Source organism: Microtus oregoni, unplaced genomic scaffold (assembly GCF_018167655.1).
Source record: "Microtus oregoni isolate MIOR12 unplaced genomic scaffold, Mior012 000005F_ref0000423, whole genome shotgun sequence".
Taxonomy (NCBI): Eukaryota; Metazoa; Chordata; class Mammalia; order Rodentia; family Cricetidae; genus Microtus; species Microtus oregoni.
In genome coordinates this window covers 65685341-65701838 of record NW_024543064.1, presented here as the reverse complement: position 1 = coordinate 65701838, position 16498 = coordinate 65685341, and the positions used below count along the sequence as shown (strand labels likewise).

General features: G+C 42.4%; 1 protein-coding gene across 12 annotated transcripts in view; it reads right to left on the bottom strand.

Annotated features, from left to right (window-relative positions):
- Mpdz (multiple PDZ domain crumbs cell polarity complex component) overlaps window positions 1-15944 on the bottom strand; it is a 155553-nt gene extending 139609 nt beyond the window's left edge. For 11 of the 12 annotated variants that reach the window (XM_041651581.1, XM_041651580.1, XM_041651586.1 and 8 more), the window contains exon 1: window positions 15690-15944. The gene's annotated coding sequence lies outside the window, so the exon portion shown is untranslated. The remainder of the gene's footprint in view (window positions 1-15689) is intronic. The other variant, XM_041651584.1, reaches the window with a different exon arrangement.
- Between the last annotated feature and the right edge of the window lie 554 nt (window positions 15945-16498).

The following is a 16498-nucleotide window of genomic DNA, read 5'->3' as shown; positions in this document are numbered from 1 at the left end:
AGGGCATAAAATGTATTATAGGTAGAGATTAATAGAGACATACTTATAAGAAGCATAAAAGTATATATTTATAAAAACTATTTACATGGGTTTTACAGAAATGCTCACAGTGACATACAACCAAGCCAAAGGGGGAGAAGAGGAAACTGTATTAATGTAGTTATATAAACAAGTTCATAGAAAGAAACCACTGCTTTAAGTGAGAATCCATGTGCTTTAAAGAAGTTTGAATAAAAATAGTATTATTTCATTCTATTTTTTAAAAATTTTCTACCATTATTGACTTCCTTCTTTTCTTAAGCCTCCACCTTTTCTGTTGTTTGTTTTTAGAAATTTTGAGACAGTGTTTCTCTGTGTAACAGCCCTAGTTGTCCTAGAATTAGCTCTGTAGACAAGGCTGGCCTCAAACTCAGAGAGCCCAAATACTTCTGTCTCCCAAAATTAAAGGTGTGGGCTACTAAGTCCAGCAACTTTTCCCTTTAAAGAGGGACAAAGTTCCCACCTAGAAGAAACAAATATATGGACAATAAAAATTTAAACATTTTATTAGTTATATATATATTTATACAACAAATACATTCAAACTTGCAAACATTAACTTTAATTTTCAAAATTATTGAAAGTTACTTTTATTTGCTTTTCTCCTGTATTTTCTGTGTATGGGTGTTTAGTCTACATGTTTGTCTACATTCATGTTTTTAGATGGTTGCCTGGATGAGAGGAATTCTTAACCTTTCAAAAACACATGTATTTTCTTCATAAATTGCAGATACTCCAAAATATGAAAGTATTTTTTATAAAGACTTATATCTGCTTCCTGGGTTGCACATCTAAGTTATAATTTGTAATGTTTTGGGGTTAAAGTCCTTTATTTCCTGCTTGTACCCCACTATGATGTCAACTCTAGAGTGGGAAGAAGCCTCAGAGACAGACAGCTGACACACTATGGGCTCACTGGGTTGGCTGGTCCACATAAGGCCATCGGTGGTTTCTGAGTTTCAGTCAACTATGAAGCTGGTGGAACATGTTTAAAGTTCATTACATAAATGAATTCTGTTTATAGTCATTGTATTATTTATGTCCTTCGCCCTCCACCTTCATCGAGTTTTTGTTAAAGTATCCAAATACACATTAAAGCATGGTTCTGCTACCTCATCTTCGGCACTCATCTCACATAGTTCCCACCCACATCCCTGTATGACAGGACCCTGCTCTAGGTCAACTCCCACCAGCATACTGACTCAGGAAGCCACGCTTCTAAGAGTGAAGATTTACTCTCTTCTGTTCTCTCACTCCCTAGTGAAACTCAAAGGAATTTGGGCTGTTGGGCAGTTTGCCGTTGCTCACTACCATATTTTTTTCAGTGTGAACGGCCAAAATACCAAATGCCACACATATTTCTTGGCCAGAACCAGGCACAGGGATTCTTCCAAGGGTGGCTCTGGCAGATAAATGTGTCAATACAAGATTCCAGATGCAGCCAGGAGCCCACAAAACACTCACTCCTACCACTGGGCTTTCTTGGGAGACCTCAAACACACAAAAGGATAAACTCTGTGGCACTGAATTCTCAGGCGTAATTCCTACACTGGAGATGAACCCTCTAGAGAAGTTACTTCTGGCTTCTGCTGTTTGCCCTTTTGCCTGCCTGGAATGAGGCAATTCCCCAGCGAGCCTAGGCACACTGTGTCCTTGGTACTTAAAAAATGCATGGGGACTCAAGCATCCCCATGGACACAGAAACATAGCTGGCTGCTGGTCTGCAATAGTTTGTAGCTGCGGAAGTGGCTGGCACTGAAGATGCCTGTCATCCTCGGTTGCCTACTCAGTTGTGTTGTGCCCAGATTACAACCCCCGGAGAAAGACTACCAGAGAGGCCCAGACTGTAATAGCAAGGTTTAATCAGCATAATACAAACATGTTTGGAACTCATCTCCATCCCTGTTACAACTAGGTAGAGAGGAGTTGTATCTCCTCTGTGGGGTAGGCTTTTAAAGGCACAACTACAAAGAGAATCTTTGAAGATGCTTTGGCATGGGTGCAAGGACTTTTGCTCCGTCCCATTCTGCTAAGTCAGCTTTTTCCTTGTTCTTAGAGCAAGGCCACTGTTCCTGAGTTAGGCCATCTTTATCAGCCTGTACCCGGTGGCTGGCTGGGCTGAGCTAAGTGACCTTGTGTTCGGAATCTCCAGGATGGGAGAGAAGAAGGCCACTATCTTCCTGGGAAAACATTCTGCTAGGAAATTTCTTCTCGCCCCTTTGAGAATAAGGGGTGAGGGTGCCACAAGTTGGTAAGATGGAAGTGCCAGTCTTAAGACAGAACAATATGTGGCTTTGTCAGCGCTGTGAGAGATTCCTCAGTGAAGTCCTAAAAGGTAGTGAAGATAAACACACTTTCCTTCACTGAGAATCACCATGGAACCCAGAAACTGGGAGTGGAGGGGGCAGGCAAGGCTCTCTCCGCTCAACTGCCTCAAGTTTATAAAATCCTTCCCAGGACATTTTCTAGGGTTTCCCTTGTAGTTCTGCAGAGTACCTTAATTTCAAACACTGTCCATTATCTTTCCGAAATGTCTCTGCAGTTACTGAATCTTTTCTACGGTAATCACCAAGAGTGTCGTCTATCATATCACTTACGTAGTTACCCTGAGCTATACAATACTGCCCGTAATTAGATATTTTTATCCTTCCTCATCAATCAGCGCTTCTAAATTCAGTGTGAGGCTTTCATGATTTGCCCTGCTGAATCTGGATGAGAGTAAAGAGAACGCTTACAAGTCACTCAAGGAAAGGCAGGTTCATATTTCTGATCAGAAGTTGTCTGGTAAAAAACAGCACAGTAGAGCGAGAGTTAATGTGGCTGTTTTCTCTCCGTTCTGTGACTGTGAGGACTAACGGCTTGTGAGCCCTGCTCAGAGAGAGGCCAGCTGTCGGCAACTGTACCCTCACTTTCTAAGCCCATTCTTCACAACAGTTTCCAACAAGCACTTCAAAACCCTCAAAATAATCAGCTGGTATATGGCAACCCTTTCTTTCACAATTATTCATTATTTTAGAATAGTAAAATCTCTTTAAGTTTTTTTCTCTATGCCTGCTATCACCAGATTTGAAGGTACAGCACCCAAGATTTTACCATAAATCTCATCAGGAGCCTCTAGGTGATGAAATATCACATATGAAGACTGTGTATGATAAAACATCAAAAATTATCTGAAATTAATTTGGCTACAAAAGAATTTGGAAATGGAGAAGGAATAAAAGAGGAAATATTAAAGCCTTGGCCATATTCCACATCATTTTCCTGACTGAGAAAAGTAAAGTAACCTTGCTCCTCAGACAAGATAATCAAATACCCCCATAAACCTGTTTACCACTGACATATCGAAAATGCAGGTTGAGCTGTAATCTACAAATAAAAGCAACAGTCCAGCTTTTGGGGCTTATAAAATGTGCTGTTGACTAAGAACTGTAAACGCAATTGCATACTGCAGGTATAGTGACACACACCTTTAGTCCCAATCTCAAGAGGCAGAGACAGGCGGACTCTGAGTTCAAAGCCATCTTGATCTACCTGGAGAGTTTCAGGACAGTCAGGGCTACAGAGAAAACCCTGTCTTGAAAAAAAGAAACAAAACTGTGTCTAAGTATTACTTGTCATTAAATCTTCTGTAATAATGACTCTTCCTGAGAACAAAACACTATGCACATAGTTTTACTGCATAAATTAGAGCTGTTTGTGAAATACTGGTCATACGTCCCCGTATCCCTGAGCTGAAAACATGTACTTTCCAAAGTTGCTTTCAGGATCTCAGGCAAATGGTGTCTTCTCCATGCAGGCAGTCTATAAATAGTGAGTTTTGTCCTCTGTGAGCTTTTCGAACCATTTGGAAAAGTCAGCTACAGCTAACATTTGTAAAATGCCTATGAACAATAGGCATACAAAACTACTTTGATTACAAGTTTGTATTCTATTTAATGTCTACATCAATCTCTGTATTTTTGTATTTCCAATAGTGCGGTGGTTCTAACAAGGAATTACTCCCACAGATCCATGTGTTGAATATTTGGTCCATAGAAAGTGAGACTATTTAGAGGTGTGGCCTTGCTGGGGTGGGTGTGGCTTTGTTGGAGGAAGTGTGTCACTATGGGGTGCTCTTTGAGGTTCCAGAAGCTCAAGCTAGTTCTCCTCCTGCTATCTGCAGACTAGATGTAGAACTCTCAGCTCCCTCTCCAGCACCATGTCTGCCATGTGCTGCCGTATTTCCTTCCATGATGACAATGGAGAAACTTTAAGCCAGTCCCAATTAAATGTTTTGCTTCATAAGAGTTGCTGTGGTTATTGTGTTTCTTCACAGTAACAGAAAGTAATCGAATAAGTCCTTAATTTAAACAAAGTTGCTCGCTTCTGAGTCAGAACTGCAGACTGTCCTATTCTTACCTATGTAGACGAGTACAGGCAGCTAGGTGTTGTTAACTGAGGTGGCGTATGGTCAAGAAGGAACCAAACCATTTCCTCCACCAAAGTCAAATCTTGTCTCAAAGAAGAAAATGTAATTCTATTTTACTCTTCTCACCACAGAGCAAACATGTAGTCTGAAAAAATATGTGAATGCTCAGAAATACTATGGAGGAAGCAGACATTATTATTACAATATTAACCATATAAAATTGAGTGATGTTAGTGGTTGCTGTAGAAAAATCCACCACAAAAGAAAATTATACATATTAATCTAAAAATGTGGACATTGACACATATGAACAAGTCCAGAATTAACCAGTGCATTATTTCATCAAGTATTGACAAAACGCTGAGATTTCCAAACGTGAGGCACAAGGAGGATTAGCAACTGTTCAAACAAGCTCAGAGCCCAGGGTTCTCCCATTCTCCTTCAAATGCCTACATCTCACCCTCCCTTCTTCCGCTCTTCCTTCTCTGAGAATTGACACAAAGATTCTAACTTTCTTTTCCTATTGTTACAACAGAAGACTGTGCAAGATAACTTGAGAGAGAAGAGTGTCTTTCAGTCACACTTCCAGGGTCCACTCCATCATGGCAGAGAAGTCAAAGAAATCGGAGCTCGAAGAGGATGGTTACATTATGCCTAAACTCAGAAAGAAAAGCGTGATGGATGTTTGTGCTAGGCTCACTTTTTATTTCTTATACAGTGGGTGTGGTGATATCTTGTTTATGATCCAACAAATAAAGCTGACCTGAGGGTCAGAGCGCAGAGCTAGCCATACTAGCTAGCCACAGAGACCAGACAGTGGTTGGCACACACCTTTAATGCTAGCAATAGGGAGACAGAAGGAGATGGATCTCTCTGTTAGTTCAAGGCCACCCGGGCTATACAAAATTGATTCAGTCTAAAAGAGAAACAGAGTTCACACAAAGGTGATCCCAGCATTAGGGAATTGGAGACAAAAGTAATATGGCTGGGAAGAGAAAGAAATATTAGGTGGGAGAGGACAGGAACTCAGCAGAGTCTGAGGCAGCAGTCTGCGATGCAGTCTGAGCAAGTAGTTCGAGATGCAGTCTGAGGATGCAGTTTGAGCAAGCAGTCATCTGAGGATTCAGTAGAGGTAAAAGGTCTCTCTAGTGGCTGGCTACACTGTTTCTTTGATCTCTAAGCTTTCACCCCCTAATATCTGACTCCAGGATTTTATTATTAAGACCAATTAGAATTTGTGCTACAGTGTGGGATCCAAACCCAAGGAACGTGACAACGACTTTTAGGAAGAGTCTTCCCACTGCAATTAACCCAGTCAGGAAACTCACTCACAGGTGTGCTGGGAAGCTTGCCTCATGAGTGTTTCTACGTCTTGTCAAGTTGACAGTCAACAGTAATGATCACACAGAGTCTCACACCAGAAAGCACTCCAGCCCCACTCCTCATGTTCAAACAAGTAAGATGCGGGTAGTGTTCAGCACAACCAAGCACGAGTCTCTGTCTCTAACAGTTTCACTGTTTGAACTAATTCTCGTCTATCACAGTACATTTTTAAATTCTCGTGTTTCCAGCTTTAGACCTCTGTCTTTTCCATCTGTACAATTTTTATTTCCTTTATTTTCATAAACAATTTACTGATCAGTGTTTACACATTGTCATAATGAATTTCAATCTTTTTAGATTTAAGAAAAATACACAAATTGTGTTTTGAAAAATCATTTGCCGGTCACTGTCACTGAAGACACAAGAATGGCAAAGAGTGAGAACACAAGCCTACCTTCTGTGCACCAACGAAATGGACATCCTACCGTCATTCTGTGATGGGCTTAGCACCCAACACCATCATCTAGAACCAACAGAATCTGGAGACATGACACAGAAACCCATCCAGAAAAAATGAACAAAGAAAAGAAGGGATCCAGGACAAGGAACAGAGTTTCCTGTTGAGAAAAGGATACACGCGAAGGCAAGAAACCATAAGGAATGCAAAGATCACATGACCATATGGCTCTCAGGGAGGTAATGAGAAGAGCTAGGAAAGCAGCACTTCCGTGACCTGCATGGGACTGCGCTGCGGGCAGAGTAGAAAACACACACACACACAACAGAGAGAGATAGAGAGAGAGATAGAGAGATAGAGAGATAGAGAGAGAGAGAGAGAGAGAGGAAAGCTGAAAAATGGAAGGCTGGAACACAATTTGGAAAACAATTTTGGCAACAGGGTAAATAAGTTTACCAGAGAAAGAAAAGTAAACAGTGGTGCCACAACAACAAAACAGAAAAACAAATAAACAAAACAAATCCAGAGTAGGGTGACAGCAAGAATAAAGTAAAAAGACAGACATACTCATTAGAGCAGCTCAAAAGGACTCAGCTGACTCCAGGAGCAGTGGGCAGAGGAAATGGGGACGTGACATAAGAACAGGCTCAATTCCTTCCTTCTGTTAGTTTGTCTTGTCCAACTTTGATATGAGGATTTTTGTTTTATCTTACTTTATTTCGTTATTTTTGGTGCTACCTCTTAGAACTGTTTTTTTTTTTTTTTAATAAGAGAAAGGGAGTGGATCCAGATAGGAGTGAAGTGGGGAGGAACTGGAAGGAGTAGAGGAAGGGGAAACTGTAATTGGATGTACTATATGAGAAAAGAATCTATGTTTTAATAAAAGGTAGGGAAGAGAACTGAGGTTAGGAGCTCCCCCGATGGATATTTGAAAATCGAATAATACATGTAATAGTATCCTAGTGGTAAACTCTGTTAGACTCCTCACGCTTGAGAATGCTGAACAGTCCAATCTGTAAAACATTTATTACTGCCAAACACGAAGCAGAGTATAGTATTAACAGTCAATTAAGCCAGGTCTGGTGACATAGATCACTAGCAGACCACTAATTTCCACTACTCAAGATGATTACAAGTTCAAAGCCACCCTGAACAACTTAGCCTTTCTCAAACTCAAAGTAAAGGTATGGGGGAGATGCTGGCATCTGATTCAGAGTAGGCAACTTGCTGTTTAACTGCCAGGAATGCAAAAACAAAACAAAATGAATTATTCAATTTACAACAAATATGACTCATTTGATAACACTTTGGTTTCTACACTAATTAAAGAAATACTAATAGGAGAAAACCTTAATGATTAAAAGTCAAGTTACAACTGGGCAGAAACTGAAGGACCCTAAAAATATGTCAGTCATCTAAAGGGTAAATTTAACACTCCTATCAGAATCAAAAATATTCCCATAATCCCCAAGATGGAATAAAGTTCACATATTATAAAACATATCCAAGAGAGAAAATCTATTGCAACCTTAGTCACTAAACCAAAGCAAATTTACTTTAGGATCTTCTTAATTATATAAGCACACACCGAAGAAGAAGATTAAATACAACGAGAAGCATTTTCCATGAACTGTACTAAATAATTGCTAGAGAGAACCCTGTACGCCTCTCAGTGGAGATGTCATGCCTAAACCCAACTGTAAGATCAGTCCTCGGTAGCCAGGGCTGCCAGGGGGCAAACTGCGAAGGGCAGCAATGCTTTCTGGCATGGTTCCAGGTAGTTCAGATAAAGAAAAACTTACTAAAAAGTATATGGTTATATGACCCTGAACACAAACCTTAGGTATGTCAAGACAAACTAGCATCAATTCAATGCCCTAACTGCTGATTCACTAACATGATAAGACACATTATTTAGCTGCCAAATTTGATTTTCTAGGAATCTTCTAGTTCACCTGGACGTGTGCCATTTTCTCCCTGAAATCGTCTTTTCAAAAAGGTTTTTGCTCTTTAAATAAACATGTCTCTTTAAATAACTCATCTACTACGCAACTATAGACACAAACTGTATTTTACTAACACTCAAAAGAGCACACGTTTTATTGTATTTTCTTTATACTTTCATCCAAGTGGTCAGAAAGTAGAAACAAACTCATAAACACCAAAAATGACCAGGATGGACTGATGGTCTATCCCTGGGTCCAAGCACTTCTAAGGCTGAGGCAGGAGGATCGCAGCCTGACACTGATAACCTCTCAAAAAACTAAAGGCAAAGAAAGATGACCCATAGAAGGCTCAGGGGTCCAGCCAGCAAGGACACTTTCCAGGTGCAATGAAGCCACCTCTTTTTGACTGCATCTTCCTCACTACTGAAAGCAGTGGTTTTCAATCTTCCTAATGCTCTGAGCCTTTAATATAGTGCTTTGTGCTATTGTGACTCCCCAACCCTAAATTATTTCACTGCTATTTCATAACTGTAATTTGGTACTGTTATGAATCATAATGTAAATACCTGATTATAAAGGATGTATGATATACGACCGCAAGAAGGTCATGACCCACAGGTTGAGAACCACTGGCTTAGATGCATGTTTTCAAGTGCAATATTGACCAATACAGTAGCCTGGAGCCAGCATATCTATTTTGCTTCTGAAATATAGCAAATTCTTTTGAGCTATTCTGTGTATAAAATAAAGAAATGACTTCAGAGGCATTTTTATGCAAAAAGACAAACACTTCATCTGTAGTTCATATTTTATTGCATATTTAAATAACTTTTTGAAGAAACTGGCCTAAATTAAATACTGTTAAAATAAATTTCACCTATTCCTTCATTTTTCTTTAGTATAGCTCCTAGAAATTTTAAAATGTATGTATTTGGAGTTTGGGGTTAAGAGCATGAGTTATTCTTCATGGCACCAGATTTCTGTTCCCAGAACCCATAGCAATTAGCTCGTAACCTCCAGTAACGAGTTCCAGAGGAAAAGCTATCCCCATCCGGCCTCTACATGAACCCACAGGCACCTGCATATGCACATGCAACACACACGCATACACACACATACACACGCACGCACATATACGCATGCATGAACACACACATGCATACACACGCATGCACGCACACACACAAGTACGCATGATCACACACACACATGAACACACACACATGCATACACACACACACACATATTAACACAATCACTTTTGATTGTCTATGTCTCCTTTCTTCCTGCTGGCCAGAACAGGTTGAAATGGAAGAGGTTTGTAGTTCATCCCATCTCTGATTCTTGGTACACTCAATGGTCTTAACCAGAACATTTACAGAGCACCTATCATTTGTATAACCCCATGCTAAATAATTCTTTTACTGCTTAATGCTTTATATATGCACATTACATAAGCATGGGATAAAACCGGACTCTCTGAATATGGCGCACAATGAGGGCTGCTGAGAAGCCAAGGACAATGGCACTGGGTTTTGATCCTACTTCATGTTCTGGCTTTGTGGGAGCCTAGCCAGTTTGGATGTTCACCTTCCTAGACCAGGATGGAGGGGGGAGGACTTTGGACTTTCCACAGGGCAGGGAACCCTGACTGCTCTTCAGACTGGAGAGGGAGGGGGAGAGTAGTGGGGGGGAGGGGGAGAGGAGTGGAGGGAGGGGGAGAGGAGTGAAGGGAGGGGGAGAGGAGTGGGGGGAGAGGGAGAGGAGTGGGAGGCTGGGAGGAGGCGGAAAGTTTTTTTTCAATAAAAAAAATAAAAAATTAAAAAAAAAGAATTAAAACGAATGCAAAAACAAAAAAAAATAAACATGACTTTTATCAAAAAAAAAGTCATAACAAAATGTCTTAGATAAACAAGTAAGCTACACAGCCCCATGCCTCCCTAAGAAAATCTGAAATCTGAAACTCCTGAGTGCAAGAGATATTCACCAAATCTAGAGAGCAATAATTCAGCCCCAGAGGGTCTAGCCTTTGTTTCCTGTCAGCTACAGGACAGAATGAAAAATGCTTTTTCAATTAGCACAACCCAATCTACGCTCAGCAAGCTACATAAGCAGCATAGCAGTGCTGTGTATATGTGCATGTATCTATACATGTAAGACATATGTACATGTTCCTGGGCATGCACGCCCATGTGTGTGAGCTGTATGCACCTGTGGAAGCCAGAGGTGTACTTCAGGTGTTTTCCTTTATCACTCTACATTGGAGACAGTTCTCTCACTGACCTTGAAGAGTTCGTTGACTTGTCTACGCTACTGGCTAATAATCTCCAGGAAGTCTCCTATCTCCACCCCCTCTATCCTGGATTGGATGTATGGCCCTGCTCTTTCTCGTCTTTTACATGAGTGCTAGGAATCCCCAACATTGATTCCCATGGTTAAAGGGCAGGCAGTCCAACAACTGAGCCATCTCTCCACACACCCCTCTTCCATGCTATACATTCCTAAACTGGCACAGGGTGACTATATTCAATACTCCATTCTAGAGAAGGAGAAGGAGGGCCAGGCAACACTCTATTAAGCTCTACACACACACACACACACACACACACACACACACACAGTCAACTAAGCTACCTTCTGCATTCATGTCTGTTACCCTTAAAAGGAGTTATGAAAAGAAACAATTATTTATAGTTAATACAGCCTTCAAAGGTAATCAATCAAAGAAATGATATATCCACTATATACTCAAAACTACCAAGAGTAAATATTCAACAAAACCTTAACTGGCTTTTTCCTTCAAATGACGTGTGTGTGTGTGTGTGTGTGTGTGTGTGTGTGCGCGCGCGCGCGCGTGCACTTAGTATATTGTCTCTGCTTTTCATCTTTTTTACAAATGTTTGCTTTCTTATTCTTCCTTCATGAATTTATTTACCAAATCGTAAACCTGGAGGTAAAATGGTTTTATGAGAGTGAGAACAATAAAGATAAGAATTCCCTAAACCCAACAAGTCTAACTAGCATAGGCAATGGATAGAAAGGAAGAAAATGTACCAATGATTGTCTCCATTTTCTTTTTGTTTAGTTGGCTTTTCTTCACCCAGATGGTCAGAACTAGAAGAATGGCTTTCCCATGTCTCTAAATCATCAAATGTAATTTCAACATCCAAATGAGAGCTTTTGTTATTTGATTACATATGATTACACTGCCTTTTTAATCTTCTAGTTTTATTTTTTGTTTTTTTGTTTTTTTCTGAAAAGGGGAAACTTTCAAAAGGGGGAAAGACTATGACAAAGATTAGGCCATAAAAGACACTTGGGACATAGTTTCTAAAACAATGGCACTGAGCTAGGTGTGGCAGTGTGCCCCCACCTAATCTCGGCACCACAGTGGTGGAGGCAGGGGAATCAGGACTTCAAGGCCAACTTCAGCTACACAGTGAACCAGAGGTCCCCTAAGGCTACATTACACCCTGTCTCAAGAAACACAAAGTTAATTAATTAAACAAATTGTGTTGTTTGAATCAGACACAAAAATCATGCATACATTGACATTTTTCTTTTTTAATGACTGTTTTACTATTTTTAAGACTTAGAAAAACAATTTAAGAAAATTATGCTTTTATAAACTAAAGTTCTATCTTCAAAAAAAGGAAGGGCCCTGGACATACAATACCCAGTGAGCATTTAAAACTGTCGGCCTTGGGCCAGAGATAAAATAGCCTTTCCCCAAATAGAGTTCTCCCTGTCTTGCCAAGCATCGTATTACTACAGTAATATTTAAACTACCCAGCAGCCTCCTCCATGACCCCTCTCTTTCACCGTGGGCCAACCTCTTCTGGTTCTCTTCAGCTCTCCAAGAACTTTCTTACGGGCTAAGGAACACATCATCGCTTTCGCCAAAACTCACGGGCAATCCAAATCCTGAGTACCTGACAATAGAACTCTATTTGGAGAGTTTCGTTAGAGAAGTAAGCAACGGTTAAATGGGGCCATTGGGGGCCTTAATCTAGTGAGACGGACATCCTCTTCAGGACTTCTTGGATTTGCATACAAATGGATGGAAATAGAAAACACTATCCTGAGTGAGGTAAGCCAGACCCAAAAAGAGGAACATGGGATGTACTCACTCATATTTGGTTTCTAGCCATAAATAAAGGACATTGAGCCTATAATTCTCGATCCTAGAGAAGCTAAATAGGAAGGTGAATCCAAAAACAAACATATAGGTATCCTCCTGAATATTAACCTTCATCAGGCAATGAAAGGAGACAGAGACAGAGACCCACATTGGAGCACCGGACTGAAATCTCACGGTCCAAATCAGGAGCAGAAGGAGAGAGAGTACGAGCAAGGAACTCAGGACCACGAGGGGTGCACCCACACACTGAGACAATGGGGATGTTCTATCGGGAACCCACTAAGGCCAGCTGGCCTGGGTCTGAAAAAGCATGGGATAAAACCGGACTTGCTGAACATAGCGGACAATGAGGACTACTGAGAACTCAAGAACAATGGCAGTGGGTTTTTGATCTTACTGCACGTACTGGCTTTGGGGGAGCCTAGGCAGTTTGGATGCTCAACTTACTATACCTGGATGGAGGTGGTTGGTCCTTGGACTTCCCACAGGGCAGGGAACCCTGATTGCTCTTAGAGCTGATGAGGGAGGGGGACTTGATCGGGGGAGGGGGAGGGAAATGGGAGGCGGTAGCGGGGAAGAGGCAGAAATCTTTATTAAATAAATAAATAGAAATAAGGTCAGCACAGACATAGAGGGAAGACCATGAGAAAATACAGGGAGAAGTCCTACAAAGCAAGGAGACAGGAACCAATCAGCCAAATGCCACACTTGTTGATGGTTGCCCCTGAGAACCAAGGGCATCACTTCCTGCTGTCTCAACCACAACCATTATAGTTCTCCAGCTCTTGAGTCAACTACAGAGGGCTGGAAATGGGATGCCTTTTAACGCACACCTACAACTACGTGGCTTTGGAAGCAAGCACTGGGTAGAAGCCAGAATAGTTTTGAAGCACATGCCAGGAGAGCCTGGATTGGCTTGAAGGGATTGCCAGTTTAAAAAAAAAAAAAAAAAAAAAAAAAAACTAACAAGGACAATTTATGGCTTTCCTGAGATCCCAAATGGAAATGAAACTGGTATTTCCATGCTTCCTAGCACTTTGGCTTCATCACCTAATCATTTCCCCTTGATATAGAACTTCAGTTCTATTCTAGAGAGATAAAAACTGAGAACCCCTCTGTCTCAGCTGCCCACCTTCTTCCCAGACAGGTCCACACCTATTTCCTAATGGAAACCATCCACGTACATTAACAGCAGCATCAGCAACAAAACTACATCACTTCATCATGTCCAGAGACCCTTAGTTCTCTCTGCTGCTCTTTTCATGAATCTCAATACCACGTGGAAGAGCGTCTGCTGTCCCATGGTCAGTAGGGACACCCTCAGAACATTGTCTAGTATCTATTTTGTATTCCCTTTCCAAAACCCCTCACAACCCTGCCAGCACCCAAGCCAATGTAACAAGTCTCCTATATACCTATTACCATCTACTATCTACTAAGTACCTTAGACATTGAAGGCAACTGGTTAGTTAACACTGATTTCTCCTGGCTGACTTTCCTCCCATGGAACCCCATAAAATCATCTAGTTATAATAGTTCTACCATACTGAATAGAGTTCCTCAGTTTTGTGTAAATACTCTTCAGTGCATAATGCTTAAATTTACAAAAGAAAATATCTTTCTTATCATCCAACTGATGCTTGAAATAATGTAACTATATACAAAGAAATTATACCTAAGGCCAAATATCTATTTTTACAAACCCATAAAAGTAGGGTGCATATATATAAGCTTTTCCCATGCACCATCTAGACATCCTGAATTCACTGAGAACTCAACTGTTTCTTCATTCTTGAGTGTAGAGCTTTCTCTGGCAGATGGGGTAAACACCATATTTGGAGGCATATCCGGTCCAGTATGACAACTTTGCTTCAAAATATTTGATGAATTTCAGAGTATGTTGGCCATGTTATGAATGTAAAAAGTGAAGCCAATCTGCAACTCAACTCCAGTCAAATCTCTGAAAACAGATTTGGGATGTATTCTGCACAGTCATCTTTCTCTAACCCAGGATGGTTACCTTCCCAGCAATTCAATGTTGCTCAGCAGCTTGTAAATCCCCTAATCGTCCCTCCAAACCCCGTATCCAAGCTTTCATTTGTCAACCAGTTTGCCTACCTTATTAGTTAAATGTTGCAAATGCCAGCCAGCACTAAACCAATGTAAATTTAAATTATTAAAATTATCTCCCTAGCGACCTCCAATGTGCAGAGAAGTGTGCAGTATAAAAAGGCATGAAAACCCAAAGACACATCTAAAGACTCGGCTATCATTCTCTGTGTGACCGGAATTTGGAGCACCCTAAAACAAAATTAACTCCCTCCCCAAGCCACCACCAGGGTTACTGTGGCAAAAGCATATGGTAATAGAAGAAAGAAAAACATAGGAAACTAGAAGAACTACCGGGAGAATCTAAGGAAGAAAGGAGCATCAAGAAACCCAGTATGCGTATGAGCTATTATCTGTGTGGAGAAAACGTTCCATCAATTTTTGGTTATTTTTAACAAATGAGAAGAGGAAGAGACATTAAAACAAGTTACAGGGCATCCAAAATAAGCTTTACTCTACCAAGGGACATAGCTCAGGTGCAATTATCCAAAACTTTGTATTAGAAGTTCTAATCAACAACGTTCACATTTTATTAGGGTTTTAAATGCAATTGTTTATCTGGATTCTATCAGCCTCTAAAACCATAATATACTAAATGGAATGATTTGATCATTACACAATCTCTGAACAAGTTCTACATCTCAAAACCTCCCAAACTCCCAGAACCAATCTCTTCTCTGCTCCCAAATTACTGTTTTTATAAAAAGCATCCTAGGGAAGGTCTAAGGACACACAAAGGTGAAGTTGACAATGCAGCTGTGTTCCCACCCAGGCTGTTCTCAGACACATCCCCTCAGGACACTGAAATAAAGCGGTGAGAGGTTTTCCCTCTGGCTGGTGAAGTCATCCTCGTCCTCTTATCTGATGCTAGAAGGAAACCCCAGCCTCCACCCTCAGGCCTGCGTGCCGGCGGCGTCCTCCCCATTGCAGCCCCCCTCGCGCCCTCCGCTGCTGCCCCCTCCTCCCCACCGCCGCCGGTGACCCGGGAAGGAACTGCCCAGCCCCCGCGCCCTTGGAGAATGCCAGCCCCAAGCGCACCACCCTGGCCCCCGCAGCACTGCTCCAACACAAAGCGTCTCCCGCACGCCCCCTCCCTGCTCCCAGGCCCCGACCCTCCCGCGCTCTCCCGCACCGCCCGGGCCCGCGCAGAGCAACAGGCGCGCGAGCCCGGGCGCAGGCCGCGGGGAGAGCCCGGTGGGGGGAGCGCGCAGCCGGGGAAACTTCCAGAGTCCCGGGGGCAGTGCTTGCACGGGCGGGGCAGCTTACCCAGCTCGGCGGCCCGGCGGGGACTCCCTCTCCGCTGAACTCACGGCCCCTGCAGCTCGGGTTGGGCGCGCACGTTCACGCGTGGCCGGGGAACCGGAGCCCGCGGCCGGCCAGCCGCGCTGCGCGCCCACCAGGCTCCCGGAGGCCGCGGGGCTGCGGGAAGCGGTGACGCCGGCGGGGCGCGCTGGCCAATCAGGGGCGCGGCCCAGCCGCCGCCGGGTTGGAACGACCGGCGTCCTGGCCTCCCGGCCCGCGTGGGTGACCGACAGGCGACGGCCGCAGCAGGGTGTGGGGCAGGCTCCTACATGTGACTTCCAAAGGAAATGGGAGTTTTCTGTTTGGTTGGTTGGTTGGTTTTTAGGAGAACTGTTTTCCAAATACTGCGCGAGAAATACTTGCACTAAAATGTTGTTCATGTTTTACCAAAATTTGGAATTCGGCTAAGAAAGCAGTTTCTGTGTGTTTTATGCTCCCGACCTTTTGGACTATTGCACTCTTGTGAGAGTTGCAGTTTCCCTAGTTCTTTGTGAGGACTGTCCGCTCTGCTCTAGTAGCCTGTTGAGAAATGAGGTGGCCAAAAGGAGCCCTTTCTGGAGAAGTTAGCACATCAAATGCATTCTTAGCCTGGTGAGCCAATTGAAAGGAGGGGGGCGGTAAACATGGAGAAGTGCTCAGGATTGTCTGCTGCTGGGAAGATACTCATTTCTGTCTTGTGCCTTTTACAATGTCTTTCTGTTGACCTCAGTTCTGGAGTATCCATCCCCACCCTCACCTCTTATACCGTCCCACCCCCGTGAAAGAAAATGCTG